The 24,898-nt window shown below is 42.1% G+C and overlaps 1 pseudogene; it reads left to right on the top strand.

The window, feature by feature from the left end:
- Positions 1 to 1,829: 1,829 nt before the first annotated feature.
- Positions 1,830 to 24,898, top strand: part of LOC132229668 (E3 ubiquitin-protein ligase SMURF1-like) — a 32,490-nt pseudogene continuing 9,421 nt past the window's right edge.

Genomic DNA, 24,898 nt, shown 5'->3' with positions numbered 1-24,898 from the left:
CTGCTTACTAGTTACAGGTGTCAGGTCTAAGCCCCTCTGCCTGGGACTGGATCTCCTAGGACACCGAGTCTTAGACGGAGGAGCCATGAGAAGTGGTGGGTGTATAAGAATGAATCTTTAGCCTTGACCAGTTTGGCTCAGTGGATGGAGCGTTGGCCTGAGGACTGAAGGGTCCCGGGTTCGATTCTGGTCAGGGGCATGTGCCTTGGTTGCGGGCACATACCTGGTGGGAGGTGTGCAGGAGGCAGCTGATTGATGTTTCTCTCTCATCGATGTGTCTAACTCTCTTTCCCTTTCCCTTCCTCTCTGTAGAAAAAGTCAATAAAAATATTTTTTAAAAAAAAGAAAAAAAATGAATCTTTATTACAGACGCCTGTGGCCATATAGCCATCAGACAAGATATTTCTTCATAGCAAAGTCCATACAGGCAGGGAGCCAGACACCGGCTGGTTAACATGTACATCTTTCCCACAAAGCAGCATCAGTCTCTGAACCCACAGCTATTATTGAGCACCTGCACGCTGCCTCTAAACGAGCGGTTCTCCACCTGTGGGTCGCGACCCCTTTGGCGGTCGAATGACCCTTTCACAGGGGTCGCCTAAGGCCATCCTGAATATCAGATATTTACATTACGATTCATAACAGTAGCAACATTACAGTTATGAAGTAGCAACAAAAATAATTTTATGGTTGGGTCACAACATGAGGAACTGTATTTAAAGGGCCAGAAGGTTGAGAACCACTGCGAGTCTAAACTCACTGCCTTACATAGTCGCGGCACAACCTTAGAGTTACAACCTCAGCAGCATTTCTTGCCTCTCTGGCTCAGCAGCTTCTCCTGTCTCCCCTGCTCAGCACACTGGCTGGTTAACATGGTAGCTACACCTGAGCTCTTTATGAGCTCCTGGCCTTACATCATGGCAGTACCAGCTCTCAGCTCCGTCTGAGCTCTCTAGCCTCTCCTGCACACAAGGAGCTACATTTCCTGTGCCTACTGCCTTTCTCCTCTGAGCTCTGTAGCCTCTGCTCAGCTCAGCTGCCTGCTCGCTCTAGCAGACTCCTGGTCAGTAACCTGTATGTTACTCCAGAGACAAAGAAGGCTAGCTGCCAACAGTGACATCAATCATTTGGGTTACAGAAAGGCACAGTGTACTGTGTGTCCTTGCACCCTATCATGGTATCTTGGTCTTGGGCACCACGATTTGGCTCAAGCTCAGAGCGGCTTTGGCCATTCTGGTGTATTGACAACAAGGCCTCTGTGCTCCCATTGGCCTTGACTATCCAGGGACTGGTGTGGTTCCCACAAACCTTAACACATCTAAAAGAACTTATGTCAAAGTATGGTCTTAAACCTTAAATGGAATTAAATTTGAAATCAATAACAAAAGATACAGAAAAAAAAACCTTAGAAATTAAAAAACATTAAATACCCATATGTAAAAAAGGGAGTCTCAAGGGAAATTAGAAAAGATTTTGAATTAATAATGCAACACAGGAGAACCAAGATGGTGGCATAAGGTATAGACCTGTGCGTGCTGCCTCCCACAACAACATTGAAACTACCAACCATAAGACAAACAGCTATCATTCAGAACCATGGGAAAGCTGGCCCAGTGGAAGTTCTAAAACCGGAAGGAAAGAAAGAAGTGCATTGAGACTGAGTAGGATATGCAGAGGCGCCAAGAACAGAGGTACGGAGTCGCGTGCCGGGCAGGCTGCAACTGGATGTGCGTTTTTTTTTCAATCAGAAGGGGTTACAAACTCTCAAATCCACTGAGCTTGTTTGGGGCAAGATTCTGAGGTCCCAGACCCCTACGGGGAGAGGCGGAATGGCCTTGCAGCGGGTCAGAAAGCGAGGGTGGCTCTTTCGCGGAGATGCTGGCACTCGGGGACGTGGAGTCACGGAGAGGCGAGGAGTCGCAGAGACGCCATTGCTGCTTGCTCTGCCCTGGTGCTTCTGCACCAGGAAGATGTGTAATCAGAAACAAATAGGTTCACAAAGGTGGATTTTTTTGTCTGAGACATTATTTTGCACCACAATTATAGCAGCACAAGTCTTTTATTCATTTATAATGTTACCATAGAACAAATCCCAACTCTCAATATTGCTTTTCATAATTTTGCTTATCTATAGGCTCTATAAGATGTCTCTCTTCCTGAAAGTCCTAGGCACTCCCCTGATAGATATTTTTAAAATGGCAATAATAATGCCATACTTCAATATCCTCTCCTCATATTTTTCAATCCTATCCCAAGATTTTTTTTAAAAAAAAATCTCTGCCAGCAACCTTTTTAAAAAAGTGAAAATTTTTTCTTTCCTCAGATTCTCTATGAAGTTTTGGTTTCTTATTGCTCTTATTGGGTTCTTGGGTTATTGCCCTTATTGGGTTGTCAGGACCTCTCATTGCTTATCAACTAGAATCAATAATAACCTATATTTAGTGCATGGATGAATTCAACCTACCAAAAACCATATTGGTATTAAGTCTCTTTTATCAAAGTATTTTATTATGTATATACCAGCATAAAATCCTAATTATATATGTTGATTGAACGTTATAATTGATGTAGTTATATAAAACGTTTTTTATTTTTCTTTAAAAACATGTTCAAAATTATTAATTCAAATATTTATTGAGCATGTACTATATGTCATTCACTATTATGGCTGCAATAGATATAGTAGTGAGCAAAACAAAACATCTATGTCCTCATAGAGCTTAGATCCTATGGCAAGGGCAAGGGAGATTATATATATATATATATATATATATATATATATATATATATATATATATATATAATTATTGTCCTGGTGCATGGACTTGTGCACATTGAAAGGAAATTAATTAAAAGAAATATTTTAATATTGCTATTCACCCTTTATCTATAATAGAAATGTCAACCAAATTCACGATCAACAATGACAGATCAAAACACACGGGTGTGCGTTTAGCGCCAGTGAGAGCTTTATATGTATCACACATGCACAAGTCAACTTAGCTTTATATATATATAAATAAACTTGCTTAATTAGACCTGTTTTCTGATTTAGCTAAACTTTTTCCAGCCCAGTGAATACCCCAACTTCTCTTTCAGGTAATTGTCAGCAGCACAGCAGTAAATATCAACACAAAGCAGATTATTATTGTAGTTCACACAGAGAGAAAAAAGGGTAAAATATTTAACTATAGCAGTGTTTGACTATATTCTGCACAGGGAGAAAATCTGAAGTCATTTTCAAGTTCCACCATTTCTTACTTCTTTTCAGTTGGGTCAAGTTTCTAAATTTTCTAAATCTCCATTGTCTTGCTAATGAAAATAGGATTCTACTGACTCTCCTATCTACCTACTCCAGGACTTCTGTGAGGATCAAATGAGATGAGGTATGGGAAAACATTTCACAAACATTTGGTTGAACTATAAAATGTTTGCACCTGGCTATAAAGCAAGTCATGTTCCTGGGCTGAAGAAACTCCAAGGAGGATAATCTCTAGGGAGAGGAAGCCAGGTGTTGCTATGTGACATCATTACCCGGCGACCACAGCGACCTTTTCAGGGCTGGGCTGGGTCATGGGCTGTATTTAGCACCATGGGGTCTTGACAACATTGGCTGTGATTTGGTGGAGTGTTGCTCTGGGTTGGTGGTGGGTCCTGTGTCCCACTTGGGGGAAACCAAGTGTTGGTTTGTCAGCACCAGGTCTATGGTACCATTTATTTTTTAACTAGAGGCCCAGTGCACAAAATTTGTCCAAGAGTAGGCCTTCCTTCCCCTGGCTGCTGGCACCAGCTTCCCTCTGGAACCTGGGACATGGGCTTTCCTTCAGCTGCCAGCAAGCACCCAGTACCTGGGCTGCCCTCCAGCCATTGGTAGGCACCTGGGACCTGGGCTTCCCTCGGTCTGCTAGCAGTCACCCAGGACTCAGGCTTCCCTCACAGCCCTGGCTTCAACAGGAAGGGCATCCGGAAGGACATTGGGTCTAATTAGGCTTTTACACTTTTATTATTATAGACTAGAGGCCCAGCGCATGAAATTCATGCATGGGGGGGGTCCCCTCACCCCAGCCTGCACCCTCTCTGATCTGGGACCCCTCGGAGAATGTCCGACTGTCTTAGGATCGGGCCTAAACCGGCAGTCAGTCATCCCTCTCACAATCTGGGACCGCTGGCTCCTAACTGCTCACCTGCTTGCCTGCCTGATCACCTCTACTGGGCCCCCTGCCAGCCTGATCACTCCTAACCGCCTCTGCTGCCAGCCTGGTCGCCCACAACTGCAACCCCCTGCCAACCTGGTCACCCCCAACTGCACCCCCTGCCAGCCTTGCTGCCCCTAACAGTGCCCCCACCAGCATGGTCGCCCCTTACTGCCTCCCTCTGCCGGCCTGGTTGCCCCATGTAGCCTGCTTGTTCAGTCATTTGGTTGTCCCTCACTAACACCCCTGAAGCCTGGTTTCCCCATGCACCCTAGTGTACAGTCATTTGTTTGTCCCTTACTAACCCCCCTGCCAGCCTGGTCACCCCACACAGCCTGTTTGGTTGTCTGTTCAGTTGTCCGTTCAGTTGCAATGGTTCCTGGCTCTTTACATATATATAGATGGCCAGCGTGCATCATGGCAGCTCCTGCATTGAGCGTCTTCCCCCTGCTGGTCAGTGCACATTATAGCTACTGGTCAGAGGGAAGGATGGACACTTAACCTTTTATATTCTAACTAGAGGCTCGGTGCACAAAAATTTGTGCACTCGGGGTTGGGAGAGGAGGTCCCTCAGCCTGGCCTGTGCCCTCTCACAGTCTGGGACCCATCAGGAGATAAGGACCTGCTGGTTTAGGCCGGCTCCCGGGTGGCAGAGGGCAGGCCTAATCCTAGGTGTAACCCCTGGTCGGGCTCAGAGCAGGGCCCATTGGGGAGTTGGGGCCCCGCCTCCTGTCATGCACAGAGCAGGGCGGATTGGGAGGTTGCGATGCCACCCTCAGTCATGCTCAGGGTAGGGCCGATTGGGGGGTTAGGGCACCGCCCCCTGTCACACTCAAGGCAGGGTCCATAGGGAGGTTGCAGCGCCACTCCTGTCATGCACAGAGCAGGGCCCATCAGGGGGGTTGGGGCTCCGCACCCTGTCACACTGATCCCGGTGCTGGGAAGCCTCGCTGCTCCGCTGATCCCAGGGCCAGGACGCCTCTCGGCTCCCCTGATCCCTGGCCCGGAGGCCTCTCAGCTCCGCTGATCACCGGGGCTGGGAGGCCTCTCTGCTCCGCTGATCACTGGGGCCGGGAGGCCTCTCGGCTCCGCTGATTACTGGGGCCGGGAGGCCTCTCGGCTCCGCTGATCGCAGGGCCTCCGACTCCGCTGATCACAGGGGCCGGGAGGCCTCTCGGCTGATCACCGGGCCGGGAGGCCTCTGGACTCCGCTGATCACAGGGGCTGGGAGGCCTCTCGACTCCGCTGATCACTGGGGCCGGGAGGCCTCTCGGCTCCGCTGATGGCGGGGCCAGGAGGCCTCTCGACTCCGCTGATCACCGGGGCTGGGAGGCCTCTCGGCTCCGCTGATCACTGGGGCCGGGAGGCCTCTTGGCTCCGCTGATGGCGGGGCCGGGAGGCCTCTCGACTCCGCTGATCACCGGGGCTGGGAGGCCTCTCGGCTCCGCTGATCACCGGGGCCGGGAGGCCTCTCGACTCCGCTGATCACTGGGGCCGGGAGGCCTCTAGGCTCCGCTGATGGCGGGGCCGGGAGGCCTCTCGACTCCGCTGATCCCAGGCCCTGAGGCCTCTCTGCCCTGCTGCTTCAGGGCTGTTTGGCTTCGCTCTGCTTGGAGCCTGAGTATGCAAATTAACCACCATCTTTTAGCTTCTATAATTAAAACATTGTATCTTTTGGAGTTGTTGCTTCAGGAGCTCAGAGCCCTGCAGCTGTGGGGATCCTTGACTTTCTCCATCGCTGTGGCAACCAAGCCTCCTATTCTCAGCTGCCTGGCTGCCAGCCGCCATCTTGGCTGACAGTTAATTTGCATATCTCGCTGATTAGCCAATGAAAAAGGTATCGGTTGTACGCCAATTACCATTTTTCTCTTTTATTAGTATAGGATATATAAAAAAGCTGGATGCACCACGACCGGAGTCTCGACCAACCGAAGTCAGTTCTGCAGTCAGTGCTGGGTTGCCTTGGTGACCCAGTGCTGACTGCTGTGGCTGCAGGCACAGTGACCCAGCACTGACTGCTGAGGGTTCTGCGAATCAGGCCCAGAGAGAGGCCTGAAGAGAGAAGCAGGGTCTGATCCATAGCCTGTGTGGCAGCTATTGATCATCACTTGTCTCTCTCTTTCTCTCCCTGCTGGGCCAGCAGCCGCGCCTCCATTTCTCTCCAGGCCTCCACCGGGGGTTCCGATCAGCCCCACCTTTCTGATCAGTCCCCATTGATAGGCCCAGAGCACTATCAGAACCGACCAATCAGAACCAAATCTGGGTGAAGTGTGGGAGCCAATGGCTGCTTAGGAGGCAGAGCTTTTGACGCTGACTGGCATAGAAACTGCCCAATCAGAACCAAATTGGCAGGCAGAGGAGGGCAATTGGGGGCAAGATCAGGCCTGCAGGGGAGAGCAGTTGGGGGCATGATCAGGCCTGCAGGGGAGGGCAGTTAGTGGCAATCAAGCAGGCAGGCAGAGGCAGTTAGGGGTGATCAGGCAGGCAGGCAGAGGGGCTAGGATCAATCAGGCAGGCAGGCAGAGGCAGTTAGGGGTGACCAGGCAGGCAGGCAGGCAGGTGAGCGGTTAGGAGCCAGGGGTCCCCGATTGAAGAAGGTGCAGGCTGGGCTGAGGGAACCCCCTCTCCGTGCATGAATTTTGTGCACCGGGCCTCTAGTATATAGATATTTGTTGTTGTTGTTGTTGTTAATCCTCACCCAAGGATATTTTTCCATTGATTTTTAGAGAGAGTGGGAGGGAGAGGGAGAGACAGAGAGAAGCATTGATGTGAGAGAGCTACATCAATTGGTTGCCTCCTGCACACACCCCAACCAGGGTCAGGGAACCTGCAACCAAGGTATGTGCTCTTGAATAGAACCAAACCTGGGACCCTTAAGTCCATGGACTGATGCTCTATCCATTGGGCAAAACCGGTTAGGGCAGTGGTCGGCAAACTGTGGCTCGCAAAGCCACATGCAGCTCTTTGGCCCCTTGAGTGTGGCTCTTCCACAAAATACCACGTGTGGGCATGCATGTACAGTGCAACTGAAACTTCGTGACCCATGCACAGAAGTCGGTATTTTGTGGAAGAGCCACACTCAAAGGGCCAAAGAGCCGCATGTGGCTTGCGAGCCGCAGTTTGCCAACCACTGGGCTAGGGCAAGGGTTATATTTTAATGAATGACTTAATTGTGTTGACACAGATATTATTATATAAAAACCTGAAATTATGATGAGCTTTTGAAGATGGCCAGTCACTTAACACATATTGCTAACTTTGTTAGTAAATTTTTCCTATTAAAACTCTGAAATTCATTTATTTATTCATTCTTTTAACAAATACATTTTTAGACTTACTGTGTGTTCAAACATTCTGCCCAATCCTAAGTAAACAAAGCTGACTAAATGAACAATGTCTTTTTTCCCCCAATAATAATGGCTCAAGAGAAAATATATGTTCAAAAATTTTAAAAAATTGTAAGCAATTTTATTTGTTGAAATATTTCTATTTTTTAAAATGTAATTGAAAATCTAAAAAATTAAAACTGTGACCTTATTAAATATCATAGATACTAGAGGCCCAGTGGATGATTTCATCCACTGGGAGGGTGTCCCTCAGCCCAGCCTGAATCCTATCCAATCTGGAACCCCTCAGGGGATGTCTCACTTCTGGTTTAGGCTGGATCCCACAGGGACATCCCTCTCACAATCCAGGACTACTGGCTCCCAGCTGCTCACCTGCCTGTCTGCCTGATTGCCCTAACTACTTCTGCCTGCCAGTCTGATCATGCCCTAACCACTCCCCTGCCAGCTTGGTCCCCCCTAACTGCCCTCCCCTGCCATCCCAGTCACCCCCAACTGCCCTCCCCTGCTGGCCTGTTTGCCCCCAACTGCCCTCCCCTGCTGGCTATCTTGTGGTGGTCATTTTGTGATGACATTGGGGCAACCATCTTGTGATGACATGGGCGTGGCCATCTTGTGACCACATGGGGGCAGCCATTTGTGAGGGCATGATGGTCAATTTGCATATTACCTCTTTATTATATAAGATGATATATATATACATAATGTATTTTTACGTATAATGGAAAATATATGCATATATGTTTACAGCCCATGGATTACTTTTATATGAATGTGGTGTCTCAGCTATTCACAAACAAACCCCACACCCCTTTCCCTAAACCCCTGTGCATCCATATGTACTACATATGGCAACAGACATGCTAAGACAAACATTGGCAGCTATGGCTCTTGTAAAGGAATTTCCAAAACAGTCTCTTGAGTAGATTTTTCTAAAGGAAACTAACAGACATTTAAAGTTAAAAAGTCAGATTTTAATTTTTACAAAGACTTTGAAGTTGGACACAAAAAATATTTTTCACCTTAGTCCCATTAGCTGACACTATGTTCAGGAGACCAAAAGATTAGAACTTGTGAATTACCTATTTATACAGCTGTAAGTTTTAAATTAAATATACTTAAAAGTCAGGAAAAGGTCATAAAGATTCTGTATGGATTAAAAAGATATATCATAACTTATTATAAGCTAACAAATTGTATATTCTTTCACAAAATAAGATGCAGCTGTTAAAAAGGAAACATAGCCCTGGCTGAGGCTCAGTGGTTAGAGCATTGGCCCCACAGACCAAAGGGTCAAGGGTTTGATTCCCAGTCAAGGGCATGTACCAAGTTGCAGGTTCCCCAGCCACAGTAGGGCACGTGAGGGAGGCAACTAATTGATGTGTTTCTCTCACATGGATGTTTCTCTCTCTCTCTCTCTCTCCCCCTTCTCCCTCCCTTCTACTCTCTCTAGAAATCAATGGAAAAAATATCCTTGGTGAGGATAAAAAAAAAGGAAACATAGATTTGTATGTGCTGAAACATAAATATCTACAGGATATACAGAGTGGGGCAAAAGTAGTTGTTTTCATGGAAAATAATACAATAATTAATAAATAATAATACAAGAATAAACTATGTTTCCCATATTCACAACTATAAACCTACTTTTACCTCACCCTGTATTAGTAAGTAAAAATGGCAAACTGAAGAACAATATATATATGAACCACTATATTTCTCGTTATAAAGAGAGAAGCAAGAAAAATTTATAACTCTAATTTATAACTCACAAGAATGTTATAAAGACAGAAATCAATAAGGAGTGGAATTATTTATACAAGGCTTTGGGACATTAGTGGAGAGTTTAGGGTTAACAATAAGGACAAAATGAGGCACAGGAAGGTTTTAAAAGAGATTGATATAATCTGATTAGATTTTTTAAATACATTTTTTAATTGATTTCAGAGAGGAAGGGGGGAGAGAGAGATTAAAACATCAATGATGAATCATTGATCGACTGCCTTCCGCACTCCCCCTAGTGGGGATCGAGCCCACAACCCAGGCATGTGCCCTTGGCTGGAATTGAACCCAGGACGCTTCAGGTCGCAAGCCAACACTCTATCTACAAAGCCAAACCAGTTAGGGCCTGACTAGATTTTAAAAGAAAATTTTATGCATTTGACTCACAGGCAAGTTTGCAAAAGAGTAAATGGGTGTAGTCCCCTGCCCAAAAAAAAAAAAAAAAAAAAAAAGTCAACATATATGAATCAACAGTTTCCAGACAATGGATATCAGTGAATAAAACACAGTGATCCCTGAGAAACAGGAACTGTTCAAATTTCACCCTATGCTTGCCCTAGCTGCCACCTCCAGAGGTTCCAGGCTACAGTGAAGAGGGGAAGGAAGGAAGAGCCAGGCAGATTTCCTGCACTGAGGAAATGAAGATGTGTATTTAGGGAGAACAAGGCAGCTAGAGTTTGCAGGACAAAGAACAATCATTTAACAATGGGGCACATTCTGAGGAATGTGTTATTAGGCAATTTTGTCCTCATGCAAACATTGTAGGGTGCACTTAACACAAACCTAGAATGTATAAGCCTTTTACACACCTAGTCTATATGGTTTAGCCTATAGCTCCTAGGTTCCAAACTTGTACATCATATTACTATATAAAATAGTGAGATTAAATTAAGCACAAGAGAAAATCACACAAATGAGACTTAGTAAACGAGATGTTATGAGGCTGCTGCTGGTGTAACATGACATACCTTTTACAACAAAATTTTTATATAAATAGAAAATGTACACTCTAAAATAATAAAAAGTATAGTACAGTAAATACATAAAACAGTAACATAGTTGTACATTATCATTTTCAAGTATTATGTACTGTACATAATTGCATGTGCTATATTGTTATATGATGACAGCACAATAGGTTTGTTTATACCAGCATCACCACAAACCCATGAATGCACTATGAGGTTACAATGGCTACAATGTCACTAGGTGATGGGAATTTTTCAGGTCCATTATATCTTATGGGACCAGCAGCATATATGCAGCCTGACATTAAACAATATGTCATTATGCAGTGCCTGACTGCTGGGTACAAGAGGACTTCATATAAAAACAATCCCAGAGATTGGCGGAGTCCCTTTTCAGTTTTCAGCTACATATTGATCACTTATGCATGAGAAGAAACTATACAAGTCTGGGGTAAAAGCAACCCCAAAACACAGAGGGAACAATGACCAGAGATCATACAGGGCTGTGAATAGTGGGAAAGCCACTGTCCACTCTAAAATAATTCATAATTCATGGAGCTGAGTATTCTAGGTCTTACCTTAAAAGTGGGGAAATTAACTTCATACTGATCACTGCTCTGGAAATGCCTAAAAGTAAAAAAAGCAAAATTTCAAAGGACAAAATTATTTCCTAGATAGTTAACTGCACTTTGAAACAGAGCTCAAGAATATAGGAATAAAAATATATCAATTCCCCAACAAAATTCATTTCACTGTGTCTTACATCTAACCAAATATTACCAAGCATTCAAGGAAGCAGGGAAATACAACACATAAAGAAAATAATCAGTTAATCAAAACTGAGCCAGAAATGACACATGTGTAATAATTAGGAAACAGGGAAATTAGAAGTTACTATAATCAGATTTCATGTTCTCAAAGTTAGGGAGAGACACAGAATATATAAACAGCACTTATATCAAACTTCTAGAGATGAAAACTACGAAGTTTGATGTGAAAAAATGCTGGACACAAATAATAACAATACAGACAAGTTGTAAGATTAATGAATTTGAACACATAACATTAGGAAATATGCAAAATAAAGCAGATAAAAAAAATTTAAGTGCATCAGTCTCCTGTGAGACAACTGTAAGCATCCTAATATACATATACTTATAACCCATAATAATAAGAAGACAGGAGGATAGACAAAATGTTTGAAGAAATAATTATTCCAAATTTGATGAAAACAATAAACCCACAATCCAAGAAGCTCAAGAAATCCCAATCACAAGAATGGGATTAAAAGAACAATAGGCACATCATAATCAAATTGATCAAAATCAATAATAAAGAGAAAATCATAAAAGTAGCAAAACAAAAAGACACATTACAGACATAGGAAAAAAGGAAGGACTATAGCTTTATCATTACAAATTATGTAAGCCCTAGCTAGTTTGGCTAAGTGGATAGAGTGTCAGGACTGAAGGGTCCCAGGTTTGATTCTGGTCAGGGGCACCTACCTTGGTTGCAGGCTCCTCCCCATCCCAATGTGTTTCTCTCATATCGATATTTTTCTCTGTCTTTCCCTCTCTCTTTGACTCTCTCTAAAAATCAGTGGAAAAATATCACTGAGGATTAAAAAAACAAAACAAAAACTAAACAAAAAAGTATGTAAGCCAGAAGATAGTAGGGCAACAACCTTAAAGTACTAAAAACATATTGTCAGTCTAGAATTCTATACTCAGAAAAAATATCTTTCAAGAAGAGAGACCAAATAAATATAATCTTAAATGCAAAAAAGCTGAAACAATTCATTGTCAGCAGAAAAATATAAGAAATATTAAAGAACATCCTCTGGCACGAGGACAATTATCCCAGATGGAAATATGAATCTAATACACAGGAATGAACAACTATGACATGATATCTTTGTGAATAAATACATAATAGTTTTTCTTATTATTGAAATGCCTTTAAACAATAACTGACTATAAACAAAATGTAACATAATGTGAAGATTATAACATCTATAAAACTAAAATTTTTTACAACAATGGAACAGATGTTGAGAGGGGAAAAATAGAAGTATGTTATCATAAAGTTCTTTTTTGGTTTATTTATTAATCCTCACCCGAGGATATTTTTTTTCAAAGATTTTAGAGAGAGTGGAAGGGAAAGAGAGAGGAAGAAGGGAGAGAGAGAGAGAGAGAGAGAGAGAGAGAGAGAGAGAGAGAGAGAGAAAGAAAGAAACATCTATGTGAGATAGACACATCGATTGGTTGCCTTCTGTATATGCCCTGACCAGGCCAGGGATCAAACCTGCAAACCAGGTACGTGCCCTTGACAAGGAATTGAAACCTGACCCTTTGGTGCATGGGCTGATGCTCTAACCACTGAACCACTGGCCAGGACAAAGTTCTCATATGTTATATGAAGTGACATCTATTCTGTGAAGAAATACTGTGAAAAGTTAAAGATACACATTACAAGTTAAGTAACAACCACCAAAATAGCAAAACAAAGAATTATAGCTAATAAATTGACAAGGAGATACATTGAAATAATAAAATATATGCATTTCAAAAGAGAAAGAAATACAAGAGAATCCATTAAAGGGTGGGGTGGGGGAAGAGAGCAAAATGGTAATGGAACAAATTAAAAGCAAACAGCAAAATAATAAATTTAAGAGCTAACCATATAAAAATCACATTAGATGGACATGGTCTAAACGTTGGATACCTTTGGGGTAACGGACAGGTTCAGCACCTGAGCTGTGGTTGCGGTTTACACAGTGTACATTTCTCCTCCCACGAGGACTCTGTCAACGCCATTTGTATAAATAGAAGTTAGTATAAAGCTCCCCTTCTTGGATCCTATTATAAATGCAGTTTATTTTATATAAATATACCACAATAAAGATGTTTTCTTTAAAAAAAATACAAAAGGAACTATTAATGATAACTAATGAGGATATGGAAGTGGGAGCAGATATGGCTAAAAAGATTTCTGCTGATCTTTTTTAGAATTTATCTTTCACTTTATACATTTGAAAATAAGTTATAAAATATATAATTTATAAAATGTTTAAATAGTACAGAAAAAGCAAAACAAATTAGTAGTATATCCATAATATAAAGGGCTGCATATTACCACATATATATAATAATCACATATATAAAACAATCTCATTGTAAAAAATGTCCTTATAAATTAATAATTAAAGAAAAGCAACATTTAAAATAGACAAAGAACACAAAAAAGCAATTTTGCAAGATAGAAGCAAATGGCCAACAAAAATATGAGAAATCACCCTGCTTTCTTCGCACTAAAAATGTATATTATGAAAATAGTGAGCCCTAGCTCATTTGACACAATGGATAGAGTGTCAGCCTAAGGACTGAAGGGTCCTGAGTTTTATTCTGATCAAGGGCCCATACCTAGAATGCAGACTCTACCCTTGGCCCTGGTGAGGGTGAGTGCAGGAGGCAACCAATCTCACATCAATGTTTCTCTCTCTTCTTCCTTTTCCTTCCACTATCTCTAAAAATCAATGGAAAAATATTCTTGGGTGAGGATTACAAAACAAAACAAAAAAAGAATTATTTAAAAATGAAAATAGTGAAATAACTCCTTTAATCTATGGGAATGTCAAAGACTTAAAAATAGATCATGTCCAGATACTAGGGAAAGAGTAAAATATATATAAAAACAATATAAATGTTTATAACAAAATTTAAATAAATGAACTGACAAATTAACTTCACTTCCAGGAATTTGTAGAAACTAATAAAATAGCAATAAAATGTATATAATCCAAATATGCATCAATAGAACTTGTGTAAATAAAATGCAATATTCCTCCATCCATAATATAGAATACTGCAAGTTGTTACAAAAAGAAGGGCAGAACTAGGTCTCCATCTGTATACCCACAATCCTATCTAATAAAAGAAAAACATGGTAATTGGCGTACGACCGCTACCCTTCCCATTGGCTAATCAGCAAGATATGCAAATTAACTGCAGGCCAAGATGGCGGCCGGCAGCCAGGCAGCTGGAAACTAAATTGAGGCTTGCTTGCTTCAGTAATGGAGGAAACCAACGTTCCCCGCCTGCTTTGCCGGCCTCTGAGCCTGCAGTTTAAGAAACATTGTAACAAATATAGAAGCTAAACAAAACCCCAGAAACCTGCTTTCAGCGAGGCCGGGATCTCAGAGCTGGAGTTATACAGTGTTTCGATTATAGAACAAAACAAACCAGATACCTTCTTTCAGCAGCAGAAGCCTCAGAGCTGGAGCCAGAGCTAAAGCTGACCCAGAATAAAAAAAAAAAAAAAAAGGAAAAAAAGGACCAGTTGGGAGCTTTAGTCACCCGTCAGCCTGAAAACAGCACTCAGCCCCTCACCCAGACTGGCCAGGCATCCCAGTGGGGACCCCCACCCTGAAGGGTGTGTGACCAGCTGCAAACAGCCATCATCCCCTCATCCAGGCTGGCCAGGCACCCCAGTGGGGACCCCCACCCTAAAGGGTGTGTGACCAGCTGCAAACAGCCATCATCCCCTCATCCAGGCTGGCCAGGCACCCCAGTGGGGACCCCCACCCTGGTCCAGGACATCCTTCAGGACAAACCAGCCAGGCCCCACCCATGCACCAGGCCTCTATCCTATATAGTAAAAGGGTAATATGCCTCCCAGCAACGGGATCAGCGGAGCCGCGAGGACTCCAGGCACTGGGATCAGCGTGACAGGGGGCAGCGCCCAAACCCTCTGATTGCCCTGCGGCTCTGTGTGTGACAGGGGGTGGGCCACAACCTCCCTATTGGCCCTGCTCTGTTCCTGACAGGGGAAGGTGCCCCAACCCTCTGATCAGCCCTGCTCTGTGCCTGATTGGGGGGAGCACCCCAAACCCTGATTACCCTGCGGCTCTGTGTGTGACAGGGTGCGGCGCCCCAACCCCCCCACCCCACGGGCCCTGCTCTGTGTGTGACAGGGTAGAGCCATAACCTCCCCATCGGCCCTGCCCTGAGTGTGAGAGTGGCGGCGCCCCAACCCCCTGTTTGGCCCTACTCTGTGGGTGATAGAGGGCGGTGCCCCAACCCCCTGATTGGCCCTGCTCTGTGCATGACAGGGGGTGGTGCTGCAACCTCCCCCATCGACCCTGCCTTGAGTGTGCCAGGGGGCGGTGCCCCAACCCCCCAATCGGCCCTACCCTGAGCGTGACTGAGAGTGGCATCGCAACCTCCCGATCCTCCCTGCTCTGTGCATGACAGGGGGTGGCTCCCCAACTCCCCAATCAGCCATGCTCTGAGCCCGACAAGAGGCTGCACCTAGGGATTGGGCCTGCCCTCTGCCACCCAGAAGCAGGCCTAAGCCAGCAGGTCGTTATCTCCTAATGGGTCCCAGACTGCAAGAGGGCACAAGTGGGGCTGAGGGACACCCCCCCCCCCGAGTGCACAAATTTTTGTGCACTGGGCCTCTAGTCCTATATAAGAAAAGAGTAATATGCAAATTGACCCTAACAGCAGAACGACCAGGAATGACCAGTCGCTATGACATGCAATGACCAACAGGGGGCAGATGCTCAACACAGGAGCTGCCCCCTGGTGGTCAGTGCACTTCCACAGGGGAAGTCCTGTTCAGCCAGAAGCCGGCTCATGGCTGGCCAGCACAGCGGCAGTGGCAGGAGCCTCTCCTGCCTCTATGGCTGCACTAAGCCGTTAGTCGAACATCCCCCAAGGTCTCCTGGACTGCCTGAGGGATGTCTGTCTTACTGCCAACTTATGCCTGATCCCCTGGGTGCGGGCCTAAGCTGGCAGGTGGACATCCCTTGAGGGGTCCCAGACTGCAAGAGGGTGAAGGCCAGGCTGAGGGAACCCCCTACCCCCGAGTGCACAAATTTTTGTGCATTGGGCCTCTAGTATACTATAAAGTTCCATTCCCAGTCAAGGTACATGCCCCAGTTGTGAGCTCAGTCCTTATAGGGAGCATGCAGAAGGCAGCCAATCAATGACTCTCTCTCATCATTGATGTTTCTATCTCTCTCTCCTTTTTCCTTCCTCTCTGAAATCAAATATATATATTCAATTTTATATATATAAATGCTAGTTTCCTTACTTTTAATGCCAAGAGGATATTATTTAGTGTCATCATTAAGTCTAAATAAATAATCAGGGTATTTCTTAAATATCTGAAGTACACCCAGGAAATGTCTGCACAGTACACTTGAACTTTCTGAGAATGCCATGCTTTCGAGATGAGACAAGGAAATCACTTTTCAATGTAGCATTCTGATATTTCAGAAACTATATCTGGAAAATGGGATCCAAGAAGGGGGGCCTTACACTAAATTCTATCTGTACAAATGGCATTGGGCAGAGTCCTCCCTCATGGGAGGAGAAATGGTACTGAATTCTCACAAGCTGAATATGAATAAATGAGGTGCTAAAACTACACAAATATATAACAAAAAGCAAAAGAGTTTATTTTTTTCCATGGGCATATGCCCTCTTCCTGCTGTCACACACAAGCAGGCAGCACACACTGGTACAGGTGGTCCTTTATAATTGTGTCTGCATAATAAAATAACTGAGTCATTTTCTGATTGGTAAATAATATGCAATGTCAGACTCTCCACACCATCTGTGTCACTCACCACTACAGTTTTTTGCAAAACTGCCAGCCGCACGAGCCCAGCACCTCACTGTTGGAGAAGTCATAGGAAGAAGTACTTGGCATCCTTGGCAAAGCTTAAATCTGTTCTCAGTATTGAACCTGACATATGCCTCGGAGCAGAACGTGTATGCTACCCTAATGATCTCTCCTGCTGTTTTGTAATCAGAGACATAGATGGAGGGAGTGCTGCCATTTTTTCCTCTTTGGCACTGGTCAGCCTCCTGGGCTCTCTTTTGGGCCAAAATATGCTTTCATATTTGGGAGAATTAATGTTTAGATTGCTAGCACAACTACCTCACTATTTCTATCACTATTTCCTAGATGTAAGATCATGCTTATTTCTAAATCCTTGCTCCAGCTTTCTCCAATTTAGGGATTTCTTGTCTATATCATTTGAAAGAAGAGTTGCTAACTGACAATTTAGACAGACTCCTTGAAGTCTGGAAGAGCCTGGCTGGTAGTTGCCTTGTCAAATTCTCTTTTCATCGAAGAAAAGGAGCCCCGAGTAAGGGTGCATATCTTGGCTTCATTCTCAAGACTTCTGGCATTGACAGAAGCTAAACATCAGAGCCGCAGCATGCACCGTACAGTAAAAGTCCTGGAAACACTTCTTCCATCCCTCTTTTTTGTTGTTTCCTTCCATATTATTTGCAATGAGCCATATCCATCTGGTGGTAGCCTCAGATCCAGGAGTAGTTAGATTTTGCCAAATCTCTTACATAAGGGCTTCCACTTTTATTTTTTGGTACAAAAAACAGTTTAAAATGTTAATGTGCCTTTGAAGACCCCATGATTTCAGAAGAAAAAAGATCCACAAAGAAGTTAATTTAATAGAGGGGGAAAGAGTTTTAATCATAATTATTTTTCAATAATCTACACAGAATTAACATGATTTTAAACTGTAGGTAGATTCCATAAGCAAGCACAACAGCTAAATAAAACTGATGATCTAGATCCAAGAAAATAAAAAAAAATTAAAGAAAAGGGGACACATATACACTCCCACAAATCTGATATAAATAAGCTTGCTTTTGGGATCACTATTTACCTTTTCTTCGTGTGATAAGAGTAAATGTCATGATTATTATTTTAATCCATCTAATACTCAACATGATTTGAAGTCTGTTTTACTAAAGATAACTGTTAAAAAGTAGAAACTATCATGACATTACTGTAAGAATACTATGTTTCTTATAAATGTGGACTAATCTAACCAAAAGTAAGAAAATAAAATTAAAGTTGCAATTATAAAGTTAAAACAAAATGCACACAAAAGCTATAGCCCTCAGCTTTGTAAACATAAACTCAATACCACACTAGTTATAATTTACATATTCCCATATAAGTCAGTAGAAATGATCTTTAGAAAGTATACACTCTAAATACAGAAATCATTAGGCTCACATTTCTATCAGGTCATGGGATGGTGTCCTTGACTATATGTTTTTATGAAAATCTAGCTCCTATATTCTTTTCCTTTCTCTAAATTGCTGGGATTTGTTGTTGTTGCTGCTGTTAGTTTGTGATTGTGGGTTTGTGGAGTAGCTTGCCCAGTGCCTGTCATTTAATGATCTGATGCGATGATTCACTGAGTGTCAGCACTAACTTGCCCAGGTTCTAACTGTCTGTTTCTCTGGGGGAGCTCGTTGGAGCTGCTCCTACTCCACTTCATACTCTCCTGCTGCTCTTGGCTCTTCAGGCAAGTACCTCCGGGCTAGGATTGTCTGAATTAAGGGTGTAATTAACCAGAAAGTTTTAGTGCATGTGGATATAGCTCTTACAATATAGTGGTCTACAAGGAAAGATCAGTGCCTGTGCATTAACCCTGTGTGATACAAAGAGGTGGGTAAGAGCCATCAACAGAGAAAAGTGGGGAAAGTATTCCATTCCTCTGGTATCTACAATAGCAGGTGAGGTCATTAGCTCCCTCGGTATCTCTTTGAAACCTAAACAGGTACAGCAACTCACCATTAAGATCAATCCATTACTGAATTAGAAATACGATTGAATTTAGCAACAAATTTATGCCAACATTACTTCTAGCAGCAGTAGGTTTTCAGCAGCAGATTGGCACCGTGACAGGGTCCATAATTTTCACAGTATGTGTTTCATAATTTGTCAGGCACACTCTGATTGCTAGGCATATTGGCAGAGTCCACAGTGCTCTCTAAATGTCACCAAACGCATTTGAGGATTTGTCATGCACGGTCTGAGCAAGTGACACAACACAGTGGAGTGGCCAGGTTCAGAGCTGATTTTTGCACTCACTGTAAGTGAGTGTGCTTGAGCTCAGCCACCGGTGATGAGGGCCGGGTGGGGGCCGCACAGCCCTGCTCTCAGAGCTGCTGGTTTTTAATTCTGTGTCAAGTGATCATATGGATGCTGCCGGCAGAAAATACTATTACATGGCAGGTGCAACATACACAGCACAGAATTTCTGCCTGCTAATATTCTTTGCAAGTCATTCTTTGCAGTGTAGTTTACATTTTCTTCATACAAACACAAAGAGCATTTCACAAATTTGGAGTAATAAATAAAAGAGAGTAATAAACATAAATAGAAGGTGGAGAAAGCTATATTCAAGACATTACTAAGTTAGTAGATAAAAAACAAAACAAAACAAAACAAAAAAACAACCCAAGATGTTTGCTGTATTTTACAGAAAGGTGGACCGGTGACGGGATCAAAGAACCTGGGCTAGTTGTTGTTCACACCTGGTTCCTGTAGGAACAACTTCTGAGTTTAGCCAAACCATCCATCCTATTTTTGGCCTCAATAAATAAGGAGGTTGAATGAGAGCACCTCTGAGGGTGCTTTCAGGTATAAACATTCCATTGTTCTAAGAGAGAAGCTTGAGTTTATTAATATCTTCCAGTCATCTCCACCATTTGCCTGCAATGACTGCATAATGCTTTCCCAGTGTTTGGTAAAAGCTTCAAGAGCTACATCTGCTGGAAGCTTTTAGTTGTCTAGGATTCCAGCCATTATCTTATCACTTTTAGTCACTGTCTTTTAAGAGAATAAAGGAAATTAGTCTTTTATATATTTGGGTTCCATGGATGCACCTGTTACTATGAAATCTGTTTGATGATAAATAACTCACATATGCTCCAGAGCGTTGCCTTGACATGTGCAGTGAGAGACCTTCACAGACATATGCTGTATAAAGCAGTAGATGTGACTTGGGATTGGCTCACAAATCAGCGTGAGCAGAGGAGTAAGTGAAGCCTAACGAAGACTGTTTGGCAGGGAAGGAAGCTGAGGATTTCACTGGGAAATTTTAAAAAATGTATACCTATTTACAATGCACAGAACACACACAAATGTAAAAAGCATACTTCATACACTACTCGAAATATACATACGCCTATTAGCCAAAGCTGTACTATATAAAAAGTCATGTGAAACATATGAAATTTATAATTTAAAAAAGTTCAGAGTAGTAGAATAATGTTTTAGCTCTGTAGCTGTACTTGTAAAACGTATTATCTCTTCTGAAAAGACCACCAAAACTTTGCTTTTATTGAAAAGGTTGTTTCTGTGGTCAACTTGAGTGGGGCAAGGAGAATCATCACTACTCTTTATCTCTAGGAAAAAGTTGTCTTTCCACTAAGCTTTTTTTTTAAATATATATTTTATTGGTTTTTTACAGAGAGGAAGGGAGTGGGATAGAGAATTAGAAACATTGATGAGAGAGAAACATCGATCAGCTGCCTCCTGCACACCCCCCACTGGGGATGTGCCTGCAACCAAGGTACATGCCCTTGACCAGAATCGAACCTGGGACCCTTCAGTCCGCAGGCCGCAGGCCGACGCTCTATCCACTGAGCCAAATAGGTTAGGGCCACTAAGCTTTTTATGTAGAGTTTCCCACCATTCATACACATACCAGCCTCTGCTGCAATCATGTGGCTGTTGAACCCTGTACTCAAATCTCATCATAGCATAAAACAGTAGCTGACGGTTCAATTAGGTCCTATTATTTTTTTTCCCCTAGTGTGTGATGAAAATTGGGTATCTTCTCAAATTTTGTTAGATTGATTCATATAACTGAGCCTATACTTATATATATATATAAGCCTATACTTATATATATATATATATATATATATATATATATATATATATATATATATATATATAAATTAATTTCAGAGAGGAAAGGAGAGGGAGAGAGATAGAAACATCAATGATGAGAGAGAATCATTGATTAGCTTCCCCCTGCATGCCCCATACTGGGGATCGAGCCCGCAACATGGGCGTGTGCCCTGAATGGAATCAAACCATGACCTCCTGGTTCATAGGTCGAGGCCTAACCACACCAACAGAGTTGATCTTGTACCTTTTATAAATAAACATTTAAAATTGATTTGTCCTGATAAAGAATCTGTAACTTACTACCATTCTCTTTTTAAATATTCTTTTAAAATTACATCACAAAGTAAAAGGTTCTATAACTTTCATATAGACGTAGATACTTTTTATCTGCAGGCAGTAAACTATCTGTAAATAATATTGACCTGAGTGTAGTAGTAAAAATAGGTTTAATATTTTTATGCAACAAATATCTAACCTAATCCCTTCTCTGAGGTACCATCCTCATAAAATATTTGTGAAGACACCATATAGATTCATAACTCCTACACGATTAGCCACACAAAGCCCTCATATGAATGAAAATATTTTCATAATGCATTTATAAAAAATACTCATCTTCACTTCTGCCCTAAATGTGCATACACACACACACACACACACACACACACGCACACACACACACATCTGTCTAAAATTAACAAATTAAGACGTTGAAGTATTTGCTTGATTTGAAATATTTTCTTTTAACTTTTTGCAATTTTCTCTATTCATGTTGCCTAGACAATGAACAAACAGAAAGCAGAAATCAAAAATATTTTAAGTGCCCTAGCTGGTTTGGCTCAATATAGTAGCCACTGACCACCTGTGACTATAAAGCATTTGAATTGTGCCTGGAGCAAATGATGCACTGATTTTTTATTGTATTTAATTTAAATTTAAATAACCACATATGACTAATGGTTATGTTATTAGACAACACAGGTACCAATCAAGATATTTCCTTAACCCTCACCAATGATTTGTACAGGAATGGATATTTGGCACAATTTTGGTTATTAGCTACTAGAAAGACAGCCAGAGGGCTTCTGGCAAACATATCCTTCTTTAGAAGGGTAAAGAAGAGAAAGACATTCTTCTCTCCTCTGGAGGTTGTGTGTTGACACAGTACTAAGAACTAGTATAGCTCTCCATCCATGAGGAGATAATCTTGAAGGCAAATCCTACAACTGAGAAGGGTCAATAAAAAAATAGGGAAGTAATCTGAGTGCTTAAATCACACCTAAAATAGGCTCCTGAATGTTGGAATCTCTTTTTTTTGTTTTGGATTTATGTGTATGAGATAATAAAGGAGTGCTTTTCCTTCACGAAATCCATACCATGGTTTGTAAGAAATATTTAGTTATTTAGTTGTATGCTTTTTGATCATCTATCCCCACACTAGCTTTTAGCCTCTGGACAACAGACATCAGGCATATGTGGCTCATCATTGCTTACCACATGTTTTGGTAGTATATGGGTGCTCAGCAAATAGATACTGACTTAATTAATTAACTAGTTAACTAATTAATTATAAAGTAGTTCTGATCATAATTCTGCTTTTTTAAATGCTTCCATTTTTCTACATAGATTATAGGATAGTTTCAAAATTTCCTAGTCTTACCTATACAGAGGCATTCACTGTCTGGCCAGGCCTACCTTATAGCCTCTTCAATCTGAGATTTACCGTAGCTTTATGAGCAGTTTCAGAAATCACTTACTCACCCTTCTCAGATTATCCAAGAATAACTCAAAGACATTTAGGGGGTGATTCTGCAGGCTGCTTAAAGTAATTTGCATACAAATTATTTACTCACATGTGAGGGACTCATTCAAGGAAAAAAAAAGATAAAGACAGGGTTAATAAGAGGGAACGAGGAGATGGGGGGGCTGTATGTAACCAGGGAATAGTGAACTTGTTTATTTATATATTTTATTAAACTGATTATTTTGCAGCTAGCAAAGAGGACAGTGTGGAAATTATGTCCTTGATTAATCTAAGGCAGCGGTTCTCAACCTGTGGGTCGCAACCCCTTTGGCGGTCGAATGACCCTTTCACAGGGGTCGCCTAAGACCATCCTGAATATCAGATATTTACATTACAATTCATAACAGTAGCAATATTACAGTTATGAAGTAGCAACGAAAATAATTTTATGGTTGGGTCACAACATGAGGGACTGTATTTAAAGGGCCAGAAGATTGTGACATTTATTAAATGTTTATTTAATAGACATTTTCATTTGCTGATGATTCTCTAAAAAGCCTTGAGAGTTTAGTTGTAGGAAAATACAAGAGGCTGACTCAATGTAGATGCCAGGGCCCTCCTGTCGACACCTCAACCTTAGTAAATCCAAGTTTCCATCATTTCTCTATCAGGAATTCTTAAGATTCATTATTAATCTCTCTTTCTGTGGAGGAGACACATTTCTCTTTCTAAATCTAGTACTTTTCAGCTGTAGAGTTTGGATATTTCATAGATGACCTCTAAAATCTCCATATCACCCTTCATACAATCATGCCCCACATAACCAAGGTCCAGTCAATGACGGACTGCACATACAACGATGGTGCCATAAGAAGCTAAAAAATTCCCAGTGCCTAGTGATGTTGTAATGCTGCATGGTGGTCAGGTGTTTGTGGTGATGCCGGTGTAAACAAACCTACTGTGCTGCCAGTCATGTAAAAGTGTAGCACATACAATTATATATAATATATAATACTTGATCATGATAAACAACTATGTTACTGGTGTATGTATTTACTACACTATAATATTTGTCATTATTTTAGAGTATACTATTTTTACCTATAAAAAGAAAATTTGCTGTAAAACAGTATGCTGTGTTTCCCATACATCTCATGTTTATCATGTCTCTTGATTCCATCATTTTCTGTTGTGCTTTATTTAATGTTGCTTTGTTTTATACAGTAACATGCTGTACAGGCTTCTAGCCTAGGAACATTCCTGTACAGCATGTTATAGCCTAGCTGTGTTGTAGGCTATACCATTGAGGCTTGTGTAAGTGTGCCATACGATGGTCACACAAGGACAAAATCAGCTAGCAACATGCTGCTCAGAATGGAACCTGCCCTGAAGTGGTGCATGACCAAATTGCCTAGCAATGCCCTTCTCAGAATGCATCCCCATGGTTCAGCAGCACGTGACTGTATTCCTTTTTATAATATACAACATGGTTCAACAAACATTTATTGAGCAACACTTAAAGTCTAGAATTCAGCTTAATGCTGGGATGCTACAGTAAACTAGGTGAATTCAGTCACTTACAACCTAGTGGTGGATAAACCCAATTTGAAAGGCAATTAAGAGTGAAAATAAGCCATAGTCTCACACTAGTACAATCTACTGGTAACAGCAGAGTTAGTGTAGTTAAGTACTGAGAAAAAACAATTAATAAGAAATTTTCAGTCTGGTCAAAATGTTCAGTCTGATAAGATCAGAAAGACTGTTCTGCTATTCAGTGAAAGCTAACTGCAGGGCTTAGGAAGTAGGTGAGCCTCCAACAAATAAGGTTGTTCTTCTTTTAGCCTGAGTTCCATGTAGAAAGAGAATCCATGATGACTTCAACAGGTTCTTGGATTTCAGCACAAAACCTAACTTTTTTAAAATTGATTTAAGAGAGAGAGAGAGAAAGGGAAGAGAGAGAGAGAAACATCAATTTATTGTTCCACTTATATATGCAGTCAGTGGTTGATTCTTATATGTTTCCTGACCCCGGATCGAACCCACAACTTTGGCCTATTTGGTGATGCTCTAACCAACTGACCTCCACAGCCAGAATGGCACAAAGCCTGCCTCTTA

This window comes from Myotis daubentonii, chromosome 3 (assembly GCF_963259705.1).
Source record: "Myotis daubentonii chromosome 3, mMyoDau2.1, whole genome shotgun sequence".
NCBI lineage: Eukaryota > Metazoa > Chordata > Mammalia > Chiroptera > Vespertilionidae > Myotis > Myotis daubentonii.
This window is presented reverse-complemented; position numbering and strand designations above follow the sequence as displayed.